The following is a 1,988-nucleotide window of genomic DNA, read 5'->3' as shown; positions in this document are numbered from 1 at the left end:
GAGGGAGCCTTCCCCTGTATCTAACCCTGTGCAGTCCCTCCCCTTGAATGGGGGGGAGGGGGATTGTAGGGGGACAGTGTAGAGGAAGCCTTCCCCTGTATCTAACCCTGTGCAGTCCCTCCCCTGGGAGGGGGGGTTGTTGGGGGATGGTGTAGAGGGAGCCTTCCCCTGTATCTAACCCTGTGCAGTCCCTCCCCTGGGAGGGGGGGTTGTTGGGGGATGGTGTAGAGGGAGCGGGAGGGGGGGTTGTTGGGGGATGGTGTAGAGGGAGCCTTCCCCTGTATCTAACCCCATGCTGCTTTCTCCCTGTTCTAGGACAATGTTATTGAGGAGGTAGGTTCCGTTGACCAATCAAAGGGCTCTGATGAGGACATTCCCGGCAGCACAGATGGCAATGACCTTTCCCAAATCCTGGGAGATCCCGAAGCTGAGAGTGAGCTCCCGGCTCCACCCAATGGGGTACCTGGCCCCGAATCAGGTGGGTATCTTGCACGGCCCTGAGTCCAGGCTGCCCAGTGGGCACTTGGCACGCTCCTACCCTCCATCATCTCCCTGGGCACTGTCTGCTCGGTGTAACAGGCTGGAGGAGGAGGGGCTGAATGGTCTCCTGTTCCTGTGTAACAGGCTGGAGGAGGGGGAGGGAGGGGGCTGAATGGCCTCTTGTTGTGAATTGATTCCTCCTGCTGTAGTCGCAGTGCTGGCATCTACCAGATGAGGGCGGTGTCGCCCCACGGCGCCTGCCCTCAGGATGCGTGCTGCTGCCTCCATGTGGCGGTGGGAAGCAGTGCAGGGACGATCCTGATTTAAAACAAAATCTCCATCTGCCCCTTGAGTCAATTTAAGTCCCTTTTGTCAAATTCCTCTGGGCTAATAAAGATTAGAGCTCTCTATTCTCATTTACCCTCCACTATCGCCGAGGGCGTGGGCGCTGTCGGAGGGTCAGCGCTGAGGGTGTGGGCGCTGTCGGAGGGTCAGCGCTGAGGGTGTGGGCGCTGTCGGAGGGGTTCGTGGGATCTGCCTGTGCACCGTTTGGGCGCAGTGTCTGCCACGTTTGTGACGGGTGGGGTGCACTGGAAAGTCCTGCCGAGCTGCCTGAGGGTGTGGGGGGGAGGCGTCCTGAGGTGGTGCCAGTCGCTATAGAAATGAAAACTCTGTTTTGTTTGAATGTTGACCCGCAGTGGGCAAGCCCGTTGAGGAGATCGGGAGCGGCGTCCTCCTGGACGAGAGTCCCGCACTACGCCAGCGACGTCACGTGGGGACTCCGGCCGTTAAAACCGGCCTGAGACCGCCCCCAGCTGGTGAAGAGGAGGACGACAGTGGAGGCCTCACCCTGAACAAGTGCCTCTTGGTGGCCCTGCTGCTGGTGGGGGTCGGTTTTGGGATTTTTGGTAAGTTCTGGGCCTTCCCTCAAGGCCCCATTCCAGGGTCAAAGATCAACCTTCCAAAGACTTGGAATTTGCATCAGCTGGGGTCAAAGGGCAGAGGTCACTGCCGTTGGGCATCCTCAGTCCTGGGTTGAAAGGATGGGTCTATCTGGGGTCAAGGTGTACGGATCCATTGGCAGCACCAATGTCACACGGGACTGCAAGGTCACAGTTCATTGGCCAGGACAGCAGCCAAGTGGGGTCAAAGGGTGAAGGTCACTGTCACTGGGTGTTGTCAATTCAAGGGGTCACAGCCCACGCGAGGCGTCAATGTCTCTCAAGGGTCAGAGTTCAGGGGAGACGTCAGTGTCAGGCTGGGGGTCACGGGGTGTAGCTCCATTGGCAACGCCAATGTCTCTCAGGGGTGAAAGGTCACAGTTTACTGGAGTGGACAGCAGCCCGCTGTGGTCACAGGGCGTAGGTCATTGCCAATCCTGGGTTCAAGGGTCACAGCCCCCTCAGGAAGGGGCAATGTCACGCAAGGGTCGCAGTTCAGGGGGGGAACTCAGCATCCAGCCTTTGGGGGTGGGGAGGGGTGGTCAAGGGGTACAGCTCCATCGGCAA

The 1,988-nt window shown here is 59.2% G+C and overlaps 1 long non-coding RNA gene across 1 annotated transcript in view; it reads left to right on the top strand.

The window, feature by feature from the left end:
* LOC122545807 overlaps positions 1–1,411 on the top strand; it is a 1,851-nt gene extending 440 nt beyond the window's left edge. The window contains exons 2-3 of the long non-coding RNA XR_006310600.1: positions 316–478; positions 1,179–1,411. This is a non-coding gene — a long non-coding RNA (uncharacterized LOC122545807). The remainder of the gene's footprint in view (positions 1–315; positions 479–1,178) is intronic.
* The last annotated feature ends 577 nt before the right edge of the window (positions 1,412–1,988 follow it).

Source organism: Chiloscyllium plagiosum, unplaced genomic scaffold (genome assembly GCF_004010195.1).
Source record: "Chiloscyllium plagiosum isolate BGI_BamShark_2017 unplaced genomic scaffold, ASM401019v2 scaf_62099, whole genome shotgun sequence".
Classification (NCBI taxonomy): domain Eukaryota; kingdom Metazoa; phylum Chordata; class Chondrichthyes; order Orectolobiformes; family Hemiscylliidae; genus Chiloscyllium; species Chiloscyllium plagiosum.
The sequence above is the reverse complement of the archived record's forward strand: the minus strand, read 5'-3'. Positions and strand labels throughout refer to the sequence as shown.